Source organism: Nyctibius grandis, chromosome 4 (assembly GCF_013368605.1).
Source record: "Nyctibius grandis isolate bNycGra1 chromosome 4, bNycGra1.pri, whole genome shotgun sequence".
Lineage (NCBI taxonomy): Eukaryota > Metazoa > Chordata > Aves > Nyctibiiformes > Nyctibiidae > Nyctibius > Nyctibius grandis.
This window is the reverse complement of record NC_090661.1, coordinates 101,514,283-101,529,358: the sequence shown is the minus strand read 5'-3', so window position 1 is coordinate 101,529,358 and position 15,076 is coordinate 101,514,283. Positions and strand designations below refer to the sequence as shown.

Genomic DNA, 15,076 nt, shown 5'->3' with positions numbered 1-15,076 from the left:
AAATTGTTAGAATGGCTTTTCTTTCCTTGGTGTGTGGTGATAAGGCAGATTTGCTGAAAATGGTTCTTTATTAGTGGTGTGTTACAGTGTCGCAGCACAGGTGACTTTTACCTTCTCTTTATTCAGTTTTCCAGCAGAAAAAGGCTATAGGTAAAGTTTTCTGTTGCAGCTCACATAGGGTAAGTTGCATATGATAGAAATGAAGCGATGGCAAACAAGCTCTGACCTTTTTGGTGTACACTCTGATAATTCTCTCATGCAAACTGACACTCATGAAAGTTTTACCATCAACAGCAAAAGCAGAACAGAACGTTATTTTAGGAAGAGTATCTTAAGTCGTATCTCTTAAAGAGTTCCAGTGTTTATCTGCTCTTAAGGAGACAGATAGTGGCCTGCAGAGTAACAATTTGCAGTAGTACTTGAGTGCCAACGAGGTGAAATAGTTTTTGCTTGTGGATGAAAGCACAGAGCTCACAAGGGAGTTGTACTGCATCCGTTTGAGCAAAATGTGTGGAGCTTTGTGGAGTTTCCAGCGAGTATAAAATGCTGATCAGCAGGACAGGGTGGGTTTTGCCTTGATTTTGGTGTGTTATACCTTGCTTACTCTAGCATGTCAAAGTAAAACTCTCGTGCTGTTGCTTTAAACTTGTCATGAGTTACTCAGCTCTATTAATTTTGCCCTGTTAATTTTGGAGGGGGGAGGCAAAGCAGAGAAGATGAGAGTTAGGAAGGAGTATCCAGGGTACACTGCAGTGTGGAGCTGCATGTTTCTCCTACTGAATGTCATAAACACTCAGGTGTAGTACGCTATCTCATCTTCAGAATTTACTTTGAACTTGACTTGAAAGAGTTCTATCAGCTGAGCCTTGATTTTCAAAAGCCGTCTTCCCGGTTTGATGTTTACTATCAGATCTAGTTGCTGAGTGTACAAGAAATTCAAAAGGATCGTACGACAAACCTGCTAACAGAGCTTTAGATGTGATTGAAGTTTAGATTATTTTCCTCTGATATATGAGCTTTTTTCTTCTTCCTTGGTCAAAAGATATTCTTTTCTAATCTGTAAATGTGCAGAAGACATAACTTTTTAAAGTATACTTTGTCATTTGCTGCTTGTTTTGTGATTTGATTGAACTGATGGGATTCACCGCTGTAAGACTCTGTTGTGTTGTATTTATAAGCAACAGATTAGGACTGAGTGTAAGCAAAATGGTAAAAATTACCTCGAAAAATGCAAAAAGCTTAGGATTTTCCAAAATACTGGACTTGTAGGACAGCGGTATACTACACTGGCTTCTCTGATGGCGATTTTTTATTATAGGCTCCTAATCTGGGATTATAGCATAGTAAAGCACTGAAGAGGGGCCATTCCAGCTGTTGTGAAAACACAATTTGAAAAAAATGAGAATTTCTCTTGGTTTTGTCTCGAAAGGCAAATGGAATATTTGGTGAAAGATGAGGAGAAATGAGGGAACTACTTCAGCAGACTGATGAGAGGAGTCTTTGCTAACAGAATGGTGTTCGGTGAGAAGAACCTCTGCTGCTCCATTAAGCTGAGTGCACCTTGGTCCAAAGAAGTCACTTTTAATGAGCTCCTGTTCTGTGGCAGCACTTGTGCAGCTTTTCTCTTTAAACAAGTGGACGGGATACAAAGCTGTATTTACCCGATGCAACGCTAAATGTTTCGTAGTACCTAGGTGGATTTCTGTGCTTTCTATGAAGTCGCGTATACTGCACCATCCATTCTACTGTTCACAACACAAACCCTTGGAGAGTTTGCTAGGAACAGACTTTATTCCACACAGCAGGATGGTGGCAGGTCTGGAGGTGAAATATCCTCAGGCTACGTGTTGTAATCGCTATCTATCTGTACTGCCAAATGATAATACTTAACACTTCAGGTCTTCCCTGTACTGTATGAACTGCCACCGAGGGTTCTTCTTCATATGAGCTTACTAAAACATAACTAGTCACATGTTGAGGGAAATTGCTTACAGCCTGCCACAGTATTAAGAGAGTATATTAAGAAGCTGCAGTGTTTGTATTACTCTGTTAAACGTGCATCTGGCATGGAAAAATAATCCAAGGCATAGAAGGGGGGGAGCGTATCTTTGAAGATGCCAGTTCCTAGCCTTTATAGGCAGGTTTATGAGTCTTCCAGGAAGAGAAGCAGTTCAGCCTCGTTGCGTTACTCAGCTTGACCAGTTCCTTTGTTTTCTTTAAAATATGTAGTTATGACATCTTTGTATGACAGCGTTACTTTTCCCTCTAAGCAGGCTGTTTTGACGAGGCGAGCGTTTTGCACCAGGTAATGGATTTTGCGCTATAGAAAAATTTGGGTGGGATAAAGATGCAGACTTGAGGGGATAAAGAAATTTTATAAAGACATTTAGAGCAGTCTGTTAAGAATTAAGCGGGTTTGTGATGCTCGTCCGAATGAAGCTAAGTCAGGGTGTGCTCGCAGTGATCTTGGCTTACCCGTTTCTTTCTTTTCTGGTTGTCCCAGAGAGTTTGGGTGCCAGTTCTATAATTAGATCCGTGTGGGTGGAAAGATGTATCCAGTGAATGGCTGGGGCTTTTGAAAATAATATATGCGGAGTGGTTTACATAATTCCTGTTTGTGGAATTGTGTCTAATTAAGTAGTGGGTCAAAATATGCTTTAGAGGTGGAGCTGCTGGTGCTGTGTTTAGTTAGACTTGACCAGCACCCCCTAGTTCAGATCCTGTTCCCATTAGCTTGTAAGTTTGCCACATTTTAAATTTGTTTGAGCTGAAATTTTCCATTCCAAGATGAGTTTTTACCTCGAGGTGAATTTAAAAAAAAAAAAATAGTTCCAGCAAAAATTGTGGAGCTGCGTCTGAGCGGGAGATGGAGAGGGATGTTGTTTTTGCTGTGTCCGAGACAAAGCAGAGATGCAATCCTGCAGCCACGGTACCTGCCAGCTCTGTTTTGGATAAAAAGGGTCTGAATTTTGCAGCAGAGTTGCTGTGGTCTCAGGAGCGTGCCTGTAAGTGTTCCCAAATTTGGGGCAATTTCCCATCCTTTGAAAGAAGAAATGAAGGGAGCGCAGCTAATGCAGTGGGAGGTCGTGTCGTGTGCTCTGTAACGCTGCTCCGGGCACAGGGACGGTGGGTGCGAGGCGGGACCTCTGCCAGAGCACAGGGCGAGCAGCAGGGTTAGGGGAAGATGAGCACGGAGTAAAGCGGAGCAAGGAGGCAGGACAGAGCCTGCGCGAGGAAGGTGAGAGCAGGAGCTCAGACAACTGGCCCTCAAACTTAGGTGCTGCGAGAAATAAGGTTACCCTTCTATCCTTCACGACTGCCCTGACTTTAGTTTGTTACGATGGTCTCCAATTGCAGGATCCTACAGGTACATGCGTTATTTCTTCTTGTCTTGTGAGCCTGGCAGTTTCCTCCTGCTCTTCCTCAGTGCTCCCAGCCTCCTCTGCCTCCCTCTGGGCAGCGTAAAGTGAGCGAAGCGCCAGGCTCAGGAGAAACCGTGGCAGGCCCTGCTAAGATGGCAGAATGTGGGCAAGATGTGCAGTGTCGCTGATACGCTGTTTTGCCCTGGTCAACGTGGCTTGTCGCAGCGTGCGACTCACAGCAGCAATTTCAGACCATCAGCAGCAATAACCTTCAGGGCAGAAGCTCACCTGCCTTTCATTTAGGAAACAACAACAGAAGGAGATTAGGAGTCGTTTTTTCTGTGCTACCTGTGGCAGAACAAGGTGTGCAGCAATGCCTCCGGGAAACCCCAAGCTCAGAAGACCGTGGCACTCCTGGCACGTGGCATCCATCGCTCCCGTGGGGCTCCGGTGCTCGCACAACGCGTTCCTGTGCAAGGAAATAACTTGAAGCATCACTTTTGCTGCCCAGCCTGCTGCTTGCTCGGCTGTTCTTTATCCTGTGCTTCTGTGAATATGTTTAAAAAATTTTTAAATAATACTGGGAGCTAGACAGGGAGTGAGGAGCAGCCCTCCACAGTTGCTGGCGGTGTTTTCAGGAACAGCCTGGCTGGGGAGCCAGAGGAGAAGCTGCTATGGCAGTGTACAAGGCTGCGTTGTCATTTCCTCATAAAACGTAGAAACATAACAGGGACGAGGCAGTAGTGCTGGCACACCCAGGATACAGGATGGCAGTGTGTAAAACACGGGTTTCCCAACCCCACTCAATTCCTCCCTGATGATCCCAAGTGCTGCCTCTGCTCCATACCATTGTGACTGCGCTGCCTTGCTGTCTTCAACACCAGTGCCATGAAATTTTAATGCCTGGCTTTGTAGGTTAAAGTTTGCACTGACATTTATGAGTTGGTTAAGCTTTCAACACACGCCCTGAAAGTGGCAGCCCTGGGATGAACAAGAAGCAAAGAAAAAAAAAATAATTGCAGGGCCAAGTGAGCCCAGACATTTTCTGATTGAGCTTTTGCTTCAGGATTTGTCATTATCCAGTAGGAAATCATGTCCTTACGTGTCAGTTTGTGCCACCAAAGCTGCCTTTTACTTTGCAAAACAGCGGAACGGTTTGCCGTGCCGAACAGGCCGTTCAGATTCTTTGTTTTCTTTCAGGTTCTTTGATATGTCTAATGGCTGATAAATGCCAGTGCAGTCACATAATACTTTTCAGTGCTTAATACCTGAGTTTCTTGGCTTTTTGACTTGCTGACTTACATTCGGAGTGGCACCCTAGTGTCCTTTCTGGGTGAGGCTTCTCAGGTGTTACCCATAATTTATATTTCCTTTAGGAATTCCTCGAGTATTTACCTGCCAGTCACTGTAGTATCTATGTGTGGCCTTGACCCTTCACATACCGTGTGTATCAGTGGGAGTGGGACACCATCATGGATGCTGATTCCTCTTGGGTTGGTCTGTCCTTTGATGCAATAGTTCTTCTTGAAAAACTTGAATAAGCCTCTTCCCGTGATACACCAGCCAGTTGGGATGGTTGTTTTCTCTCTGTTCTCATGTTTCCCCATTGATTTTGTGGCCATTCAAAGGAAAAGGAACAGGAGCCCTTGAGCAACATACTTGCGTTTTCAGGCTGAAGCAGGAAAATCAAGATGAACTAGGAAACGCTTTTGTTCCTCCAGCAGCCGGTTCGGTTGATAGCTCGGTATTTGTTTGCGGTGGTGTCTGCTGTTGGCTGGATTTTGACCAAGCCCTCTTTAAGGAGAGTGTCTGCTCTGAAGAGTTCACAGCATAAGGCACCTGATGGTTAAAACAAAGTACATATGATCTGAAAAGGAGCTGATGTCAGCAGCCGCTGCTTGGAGCAAAATCCACACGTCCTGCAGCAGTCGGGAGCCAACGTGGCCCTAGTGCTGCACATCCATGCACGTGTGTGGTCATCGCTCTGAATTACTGAGCTGGGGAACTCTCCCAGCTGCAGTTGCTGAACCATCCACAAACAACCCAACAACCAAAAATCTGGAGAATTTTCTGCTGGTTAGTGGTCCTTCTTGCTGAAGGTCCAGCAGGATGTGGGGAAGGTGCTGGGGAGCATGATGTGAGCGGAGCGGGGAGTGGAGGAGGTGGGAGAATGGTGGTAGCACTGGTGGGAGCCTAAAGCTGGCTCATTTTTTTACAATGGGAAGGGGTCCGTGAAATGGGGGAGGGAATTTGGGGAAGGAAAGGATGGTTTCATCATCAAAACTATCTTGGCCGTGGCTGCATAAGGCTAGTTAAGTCATTTCAAGGGTGGACAGAAATTCTGTATTCCACATTTCCGCCTGTGATGGAAGTCAATGCAAACCATATCCTGTGATATTGGAATAAATATACTAGGTAATGCCAGGTACTCTGGTAAATACAAACCTGGGTCTGTGGCAGGGGTACTTTTTACCTGCTGTTGATTTCAGTTTCTCATCCATAAAAGTGGACTTAATATTTACACTGTTGGTTGCTGCTTGTGGTGCGCTTTCCTATCGTTAAAATCTTTTGGTTAAAAAATTACAAGATTAACATTAAAAAAAAACCACAACAACCCTCAATAGAAGTGCCCCTGAAGAATTGTAATGGTTCTGGCTTTTCGGAACAGTGTGTCCTTGAGGTCTGGGCTCACCCACCACTAACAGCAGAATACAGAATAGGTTCTCATTCAGCAACTACAGTCCATTCGCGCTAAAAAATAGTGGAACCTTGGTCATGGGAGCAGATGGGAAAATGTCCTGAAAAACTACAAGGCAATCAAAACGAAAGTTGTACAAGCAACCTGAATTCTATCATTCTCGCGTTTTCCAGGCCTTAGAGTTTTGTTAACACGGTATTGTGTAGGAAATAATCAGTTACAAGACATTGTGGTACGTGTAACTCCAGAAAATGAATTGTTTCAATGCTCAGCATTTCTCTTCCAGACCGTTGCATGTCTGAGGGTCTCGGGACTGACTGGGCAACTCTGGAAAGGGGCTGCCTCCAATTCTTGCTCCTTTGTGTAACATAACAGTGGCCAAAATGAGTACGTTTGATATTTGGGTGGAGGAATTTTCTTCCATTCTTGCAAATTTGAATGCCAGGTAGTATCTGATAATACTTAACTATTACTGCTTAGAAATAGAATCCTATTATCTCAGGAAATTCTTATTGCCACTACTCATTTGATGAGAAACAATGAGTTAAAGATGATATCAACTGTGGAAGAAACTGCTTGTCCTGAGTAGAAATAACTTATTTAGAATAAATACAGACCTTCTTGTTTTTTCTAGTGGATTTGAGTTTCTTTGTTCCATGAATAGAAAACACAGTACAAGGACTTCCCCCCACAATAAAGCTTTTTATTTTTTTGTAAGTTTCCACCTCAAAGCACATAAACCATCAGGCTTTTAAGGAAGGGTTGCTCACCACATTTTGCCTAGAGAAAAGGCAGAGTTCGCTTGTCAGATCCTCTGCCGTTGCACCCTGTGCTGATTTATGCTCACTGAAGATCTGTCTGGCTGCTCCTAGTGTGTTGCTCTTCTGAGAGTCCATGTGAAGTTCTTTGGCCTTTATGGAGGTTTCAGAAAATCACTTCAAGTTCACACGAAAGCTGGGTTACACCTTGTTTTACCAATGTGGGTAAAGTATGCCATCCAGCACTGCTGTTAATTACCCTGATAGAGGCACTATCTTAATTTGCTGATAGAGGCACAGCAGGTTTGGGAATTCCTTGTCATTAGTAAGTTTTGTTAAAATTTTAATATTTTTTAAAAAATTGGACAGAATCCTGTGGATGAAGAGAGTTCAAGCAACCTCAGCATTATTCAAGCTTGTTGACCTTATTCCATGATTTTCAACCCTTTTGCTGTGCTGAATCAAGAACTGTCTATATTTGTAAGTGGACAATTTCTGCTTTGTGGCGGGGGTACTGTGTACTGTGTAGCTCGTACCTACAGGTATGCCTGTCCTTACAGCATGGAGGCCTAGGCTGCTCGAGTAGTCTTCTAGTTCTGGGTAGATTTTTGACTCATGTGCAGTCTGTCTGCTGTGACATGCCATAGGGGGATACGCATGACAAGATGTAGGACTTGAGCCAGACGTGAAGCCAGCCTTACAAAATCCCACAGGCATCCGGGAAAGAGTAAGACACATTTAGATAAGGTTACAGACAAAAATTTCATTAATTTGGTATGCAGCTTCTTTGTAATAGATACATGACTCGAGCTATTGCAAGAAGGGGAGCCCCCCTTTCCCTGAGACTTGAGTGCTGTAGGCACAGAAATAGGAGAAAATAGTTCTGTTGTGTTCCCTTGCGTTTAAGCCCACATTTATGGTAACTTAATACATGTCTAACTCTTAATTCTGCCTTGTATTTTTCCATTTTCCCCAGCCTTAAGACAAGGTTCCATGTAACATGCTTTATAGCTTCATGTCATTAATTAAGAAACAATTACAGCTGATGACTTCAATACCATCAACTTAATTTTCATCCCTACCACATTTCCCGTTTAAATTAACTGGTTTATGGATTAACATGTTGTCATTATATCTGGGTTTTTTCTCCCGACTCTAAATCCTCTCCCACGTTTAAAGATTACTCAGAAAGATGATAATATCCCCAGAATATGCAACGAGAAGCTGTGTTAAGGGGTTGTTGGAGCGGCGGCCTCGGGGCAGCCCTGTTGCCTGTTCCCGAGCTCCGGAGTTTGGGAGCGCTGCAGAAGCCGCCTCCAGCATCCAGGGGGTGGAAGCTGGCTGCTTCACCGCTTCCAAATATGTGATGGGAAATGATCAGTCCTCAGGGACAGATGAGAACGGGATGGATTTTCCTTCAAAATACCAGAAAAAAAATCGTATCTAACTCCTAAGATAGAATCTTTCAAGGACTGGTGACGTTTGGATCTGGACCAGACTTTTAGGTTTGATTCTGATTCTGCTGAATATTTACTAGTAAATATTTTGACAGGAGTAGGACATCTGGCTGTACTAAAATAAAGCTGCAGAGAAACACATTACACAACTTTTCTTTTATATTTTTTGGTATCCACAAACAGATGTAACGGATCGAAGTGCCAAAACAGTGAAGGTTTTCATTATGTCTTTTATATCTGAGAGCTTTCTTCAAAGAGCAAGTTTTCTAGAGTTGGTTGTGCATTTTTGTTGCCTTAAAATTAAAAGGCATTGATCATTTCTTACTGACACTTTTATATCGCCCATTAGCTTAACACTATTAATTTGTTTTGTCTTTTTTTAGATTGTCTTCTTAGTATTTTTTTTAAAAAAAAACCACTCTCTGCTGCCATCTAGCACCTCAAAACTTACTAATAAGCAGCTTCAGTTCACAAAATAGCCTGTAGTTACAGACTGGGAGTCTTTTTTGAGAGAAAACAGTGTCGCTGCCTGCTAATGACAACAGGTATTCGACTGAATCAGCAAATGAACCTAATCAAGGGACGCAGGGCTGGCAGCTTCGGCCTCAGGGCTGTCCCTGTTGGGGAGCAGCCGTCCCCCATAACCGTCCCCATGGATGGTGAGGGACCACAGTGAGACATAGCTGGAGATGCGGTCCCCCCACATTTGATCCTTTGATTTGATTATTGCAATGCAATAATACAATATATCCATCTTCTTAAAAAGCAATGCATAAATATTTTTTAATTAATGTAATATTTCCTTCTGTGTTGTTTTGGGCTTGGTTTTGGTTTTTATCTGCGTTGGGTCTACAAGGGAAGTATGTATTTCAAGCTCTTGGAATCATCAGGGGAAGTAAGGCGGAGAGGCACCCTGACCCTGTTTATCTCCTCAAGATCATGTTACAATCTAGTAATTAATTATTTTTTATGCAAAGCCCAGATAATGCATGGCAGAGTTCAGAATTACAGTATATATTCACTTAACAATGGATTTCTGTACTGCTTTCTGGGACAGATATAATTCCCATGCTTTTCATTACACATGCTATTTAAATCTTGATCCTGAATTCTTACTAAAAATGATGAGATTTGACCTCAAGGTTTAATACCCAGTTTTGGAGACAAGGTACTTGATGTGATTTCTAGAGGATTATTTTTAAGAGCGTTCGTAGATTAGATCTTTGCGAATAGTTGAGGGATGTGCCCAATGAACCTTGTCTGCTGGCTTTTAGACTGCCGTTCAGCATCCAAATTGATTTTTATTTTGTAGTCCTTCAAAGTGTGTAGTTTTGTGGTGCAGGGATACATCTGATATTTTTATTATCCCTTTGTTGATGCAGGAATGTGACAACGCTGTTTCTGCTAACTTTTATTGGAGTCTCCCTATACTTGAAAGCAAAATTGTTTCTGGTTGAAGCTTCAAGAGCTTGTAGGGCTCATTCCCATGGCTCAAAGTGTGTTTTACAGCTGGGCTTCTTGTTTTTAACTGCGGGTGTATTTCAGATGATTGCTAGCTTCCTGCATTTGTTACCTGCAATTCAATTTTCATCCCAGACAGCAAACCACCAGGGCTTTGCCAGGGGAGCAGGATGACATGAGGTGACAAGTGACGAGACGGGGTGCTTCTGCGCATACCCTTGTTCTGTGATAAATACAAGGTAATTGGAAGCAGGGGACCCTTCAGTGAAAGACGGGTGAAATGCCTCCAGCCAGAGAGCTGTTGGCACAGGGCAGTGATTTGAGACCGGGCGCTGGCTGGCCGGGAGGGTGAGAAGGAGCCCGCGTCCTACACCAAACTCCTTCCGAGCAGAGGTAGGCACCAGAAAGCCACGGAGAGGCAAGTGGTCAGGTCCGCAGTGATGAGCTAAAGGGTCACTGCAGTTTCATTATGTGAAATGCGTCTGCGTGTCTTCACCAGCTGGTGTGAGTGGCAGAGGCTTTGCATCCTGCCTCGTCACGTTGACGTGTGGGGTTTGGGGGGATTCTTGGGAAATCCCTCAGAAATCACTGCAGGGCTGTGTTATCAGTTTTGGGAGTAAACTCCCTGCTTTATTTGGTGTGGGAGGTGGGCTCCTTTGCTGTGCCTCCACATCTATTTAGGTGCGATATTGACCTTTTATTTTCCATATGACCATTTGTACGTAGCCAGTGGGAACGGCAACTGAACCCAGTTACAGATTCCAGTTTGTGCGTAACATTCAGAGGCAGCGTGTGCTCGTGCATTCCTGTAGCTTGTAACGCGTGCGAGCCAACGGTTACACCACGTTTCTGTCGCAGCGCCGTGGGCTTGAGTTACAAATGGATGGAAGCTTTTGTTTTTTGCTTTAAAGTCATCAAAGTACAGCGTTACATGAGGCAGTGATTGTTTAATAATCGGCTGATCTTAAGAGTGTTTTGTTGGAACGCACCAAGTTGGTATCTGAGAGCGTTTTGTTGAAGTTACAAAGCATCTATGCATTTGGTTTGGAAATTGGTAAAAGCATGTGGCATGGCTTCAAGCGCTGAGTGCTTTCAGATGCTGTTCTGTTCCTTTGATTATTGAAAATGATTCCGGCACAATCCTTCTAATTTTCTCTTTGTACTCCTCTAATTTCGGGAGACTGTTAGAAAGCCCATCTAGGCAGAGTGCTTATTGCCACTGTGCGAGAGATTTTTGCAGAGCCAAATTGTAGCAAATGCAATAATTTCCAAGGATTTGGAACATTTTCGTCCTGCTTTTCTTCTCCCCCCTTTTTTTTTTAATTTGTGCACGCACGTGTGTGTGTGTGTGCGTTATTCACGGAGCATGCTGTTCCTTTTCCTCTCCATAGCATCCACTGTACACCACAATATAGTTTAGCACAAGCTCATTTCTGCTTCCCCAGCGTCCTGCAAAGCAGAGCGTAGGAGGACGATGTTCAGAAAAGGCTTCCCGAGCTTTGGGGGTCATTAGGCACAATCACGCGTGGTCCTCAAGCCCAGGCAGTGGGGGCAGAGGCATTTATCCTACTGGTGCCTTTGTACCTTGTCACCTGAAAGCATATGACAAACGCTGATTAATCTGAACACCATCTGAATGTGATAGGTGTTTATTATTATATCCCTCTTGGTGGAAGGGGAATCTGCGAGTAAGAAATTAAGCAATTTACTCGCTGACAGTGGCAGAGCAAAGTATGAAGGCTGAGTGTCCTAATACCTGCTCTCTCCATTAACATGAAATGTTCTCTAGAGGATTTTTCACTACCAAGGGTAGGATTCCTTTGCCTTTGAAAGGGAATTAGCCTTTCGAGTACTGATGCCCCACAGTTTTTGCCAGAAATGGCATTTGGCACATTCACTACATTGTTTCAGTTCTGCTCTCTCCCAGAAAGAAATAATTTGGGAGAAAACATCAACATGTTACTACATTAAAAATAATTTTTTCCAATAGAAACAAGATTTAAACTTGTAATTGGAAAGTATTTTACAATAATAAAAAGCAAAACTAAAACCAATCTGTAGTATTTTGTTGCACAGAGTAATTTTTCCAGCAACTGGCTTTCAAAATTTGTAATGAAATGTTTTAAATCAATGTGAATGAAACTGCACATCCAGCCTCCCCCAACTCAGTGCTACAGACACCCAGAAATGTTGTTTACACAGTTGTGTCGCAGCTTTAGCACCCTGATTTCTTATCACAGGTTTTATGTGTAAAGGAAGCTTTCTCCTCGTGGGAAGACAACTGCACTTTCTAGCACTGTGTAAGATACTTGTTTCATATCCACTGTGAGTGGTTCCCACAACCAGCTTTCCTGCCACCCGGTTTTGGATGCGGTGTTTAAACGATGGGCCCACCTTTCTTCTACTCCATCGTTACCTTTTTTTTCAGAGCAGACTTCTTCTGTAGTTGTTGTATTGTAGCAAAATTTACCATGTATTAGATCAACCCTAAACTGAAACTCAGGGTATTAAGTCAAAACTGTGCATTTTTCACGTGATCTGAAATACCAGAGCATTTAATCTCTTGATCAGCTTTTTTTTTTTGCCTTTGTGTGTGGGTTTTTGCCCCCCCAAATACCTCCAGAATTAAAAGATAAAGGGAGAATAAATTTTCCGCCTGTCCTGCAGTCCTTCATCTCCCCCTCATGTCGGGAATGCCGGCACCTCCTCCGCTCCTGAGAAGTGCAGATGAGATGCGTTACGTCGGGTTTTGTCCCGGTGCCTCCGCATCCTCTCTTGGCCATTGTTGCCTGGGTCTGAATTCAGAAATAGCTATGGAATTACAGGAATTTGCATAGGCACTGCTTTTAAGAGTGCCAAAAAAAGAAAAATAAAAGACTCTTACTGCCCATCCATAAATATTTTATTCCGGTCATTTCTTATTCATTTCTTGATTCACTCGGGGTGTAACATTTCCTTTGCTGCCATGGTGGCATGGGAGGCTGCCCAGTGCCACGGCTCCTGGGCACATCTCCCCCGCTGGCTGCTGGGCCAGCAGCGGCTCTCCATCAGCAAGAAGAGGGACCAGCAGAGCCCTCCAAAGAGGACATCTGCCCCATGGCTGCAGGGAAGAGTACAAGTCCTACAGCCCCTGGTCCTGCAAGCGTTCACCTCTGCTGAGCTTGGAGCACAGGAATAGTAATTTGTTCCATTGAGGTCAATGCGTATGGGATAAATCATCCATATGCATGAGTGTTCCCAGCAGCAAGTCTGAAGTTAAATTTCCTGGCTCCTGTGAAGGAGGTGAAGAGCATGTCCTTCTGCCCAACAGCTGCCAGGCTGGTGCAATGGTGCATGGGTGGTTTTCGGGGCCCAGGCATGCGGCTGCCCCTGCCCTTGGGCTGAAGGGAGTTTGGAGGTGGGTCTTCTCTTCCTGCTGTCACCTGGATGTGAGCTGGAGTCGGGCAGGGCACGGCCACCAGTTACAGATCTCTTGGTTTGGGCAAGGTTTCTTTTGTGTGTCCATCATGCGACCCAAGGGTTTATTAAAGCTTTTGTTTTTTTCAGAGGTAGCAAATGCTCAAAGCTTCCTTCTGACTTCCCTTGCAGTTGTTCAAGATCAGCATTTTTGAAATTTAATTTCTCTATGGCATGTTTTTTTCCATTGTCAAGCAGGGCTTAACATGGTGGCTATGTCCGTTAGTGATTTCTCCGAAGACAATGGTGGAAGATGCCCTTGATCTATAGACCAGGATTTTTTTATTTTTTCATATACATTTTTGGTAGCTTTCTTCTGGTGCTTCAGAACAAACAAATGGCACAGATCTTACTGTATCCAGTTGGGAATACATTTTATTCTTTAGCAAAATGTTGTTGTAATAAAATGTTTTTGTTTGTTAAAATGTTCTCTGCTTTATTTATAAGCCACAAATGTGTCTTCCCATTTTGACTCTCACAAAAGAAGAAATTTTCCAATGTGCCTGAAGTTTGTTAGTTAATTCAATATGATGCCAATCAGATATTCTCTGAGAATTGCATAAATAATCTTTTGGGGCCCATGTTTTGCATGTCTGTGTAATATCCAACATAATTTTAAAGGCTGTGGTTCTTGGGGATGGAATTGGAGGAGAGAATGTTTGAAGAGGATTTATAATATTTACTGCAATAAAGAAATGTAGGGATTACTCAAAGATCCTGTCAGTATTTGGGTCAGAAATATAGCCCAGAGGTATTAGTATGATAGGCAAGTATAAGCATTAGACTGTATTAGTGATTTAGCTATCATAATAGCACAATGGTCCATCATGTGATGGCTACTGCACTAAACATTTATTGTGGATTAGCCGGGAAAAGTGCACAAGCTGTCTTGCAAACAGACCGGCGAAGGTGACTGTTATTCCTTTGACTGGGTCCGTCCTGGAAGGGGCATGTTGGAGGTGAAGAATTTTGTGATCACAGCAGAGAAAGGCAGAATCATTTCCGTCTGAATTTTTTTAATTAAAAAAGGAAAATGTTGCTTCACTGGCAGTGGTTAGCACAATAAGTAACGGTTGACCTATTCTTCTTTGAAAAGGAATATTTAGGCATGAGCAGCATGTGATAATTTAGATACATGTTTTGGGGAGCCATTTTAATATCTCCTCTGAAAACAGTGACTATATATGGAAATTTTTATTACAGTCCCAAATAACAATTTTCTGTGGTATGATTCCATCTAAATCCTTTTGCCTACTCTTAGTGTAAAAAAAGCTTAATCCATATGAATATTGAAATACCACTAGATACAAATTGAGTTTTGTCTGATGTTTCTGAGTGTTTTCCCATCTCATAAACATGTAGTTTTTCCAAAGGAAGTGGAAGAAAATAGGCAAAAGTCTACTATTCCTTCTTGCTTTGTATCCTTTGATCCTCTCCTCCTTTTCTGTGACCCCTGCTAGGGTCTTAAAATTATACATTCCAGATTACACCTCCACAATTTTCTGTCCTGGGATGATGAAAGGATTTGTGTATTATGATAATAATGTAAAGAATCCTTTTGGAACCTAGTTAGTATGGCTAATTTGAAACTACAACAAAAAATCTAATTTCCAAAGCAAATTACAATATTCATAAAGTGTTAAACAGATACCTAACTAATTTCTAATCGCTCTTGTATTCCCGAGTATCTTGCATTGGCCTTTTTTTAGGCCTGCCTGGTTGCTCCCATTTAATTTGTCCTTAGCTGTGTGCAGTGGATTAGCATTTCATCAGGGTGGATTAAGATTGAGCTGACACTAAAGCTTGCTTTTTTATTTTCACATGCGTATGTGTGGGGACGAGCGGACACGTGCACGTTCCGTTATCGCGTTGCCGATTCCTGGT

At 43.0% G+C, this 15,076-nt stretch overlaps 1 protein-coding gene across 1 annotated transcript in view; it reads left to right on the top strand.

The window, feature by feature from the left end:
* Positions 1-15,076, top strand: part of CTBP2 (C-terminal binding protein 2) — a 141,780-nt gene that overhangs the window by 80,313 nt on the left and 46,391 nt on the right. The gene's annotated exons all lie outside the window — the stretch shown is intronic.